The sequence below is a fragment of the Dipodomys merriami genome, unplaced genomic scaffold (genome assembly GCF_024711535.1).
Source record: "Dipodomys merriami isolate MVZ:Mamm:240054 unplaced genomic scaffold, mDipMer1.0.p SCAF_4, whole genome shotgun sequence".
NCBI lineage: Eukaryota > Metazoa > Chordata > Mammalia > Rodentia > Heteromyidae > Dipodomys > Dipodomys merriami.
This window is the reverse complement of record NW_027205603.1, coordinates 28,092,260-28,093,555: the sequence shown is the minus strand read 5'-3', so window position 1 is coordinate 28,093,555 and position 1,296 is coordinate 28,092,260.

Below are 1,296 nucleotides of genomic sequence, written 5' to 3'. Positions count from 1 at the left end.
CCAGGTGTGGACTTGAATGTAAAGCAGTAAGGACCTAGGTTGGTCAGGCTGAGACTGAATCCACTGGGGGAATCCAAGTGTCTTAATTCTAATCTGATCTGCAGTAACCACTGGGAAAGGTGAACTTCTCCATTATATCCCAAGATCTTCCTCTTAATATCTGCTGGATGCCCATCTCTGTGCTTCTATCCCTCATGTCATTTACTCAAGAGAATCCGATAAACAGAATCTGATAAACAAAAAAAAATCTCTGATATGCAGAGATCCTTGGGCTGCTAAAGTTACACAACAAAATTGTGTTGAGTTTCTCTACAGAGGTTAAGAATCTTAACCTTTGTCCAGTGCTGGTGGCTCATGCCTATAATTCTAGCTACTTAGGAGGCTGAGTTCTGAGGATGGAGGTTGTTAATCAGCCAGGGCAGAAAATTTCAGGAGACTCCTATCTCTAATTAAGCCAAAAGTGAAAATATGGCAAGCAAAAAAGACAAGCAAGAGCTCCAGCCCAGAGTTCAAGTCCCAGTGCAAGAGGTGAGGGAGAAGTGGGGAGAATATGATGCTTGCTGGGATTAAGGCAAGACATTCTCTCCCATCTCAGGACAAGGGATGAAGCCTGGGTTAGGACAGTGCTTGTTTCCATAGGTAATAAATATTGTTAGCATGCAATATGCTTAGCACCTATGAGGTGTAGTTTAAATGCAACCTGACATCCAGTTAAAGCAGACTGAAAAGGAACAGAATGCACAAAATATCCTCTGTACGCATCTTGAGTCATTACACGATATTTTATGATTGGCTCTTATTTTAACTGGATCGTTTTGCTACTTTATTTGAATCGCTCCAATAAATAACAGTCAAAATCTTGAGGACTCTTCTCCTCATCTGAAAAAAAACCCAGACATATCCTGTGAACTATGAAGACAAATTCTGAACACATTACAAATAATCCAGTTGCACACTAAGTAGGCATGCCTTTTTCTTATTACTAAATGTAAATGGCCCAGGGCTCAGTGTTGAGCCTCTGGAAAGTCTTACAAAGCTATGGAAGCCAGGCGGTGTGCACCTTGGGACCGAATCCACTGGGCGATCCCTGGGTAGATGGGGCGCCGGACTGCCGGACTGGGGGCCCGATCTGAATAGGCGGGGCGGGGATGGGCGGGCCTCAAGCGCGGGGGCGCCAGCCGGGCTCTTAGCCTCAGGTCCCCTAGCGCCTGGGCGGCCACATCTCAGCTGAGCCCCGCCGCGCTGAGCCGGCTCCAGTAGTTGGAGCCGAGATGCGCGCGCGCTGAGCAGCTGGGA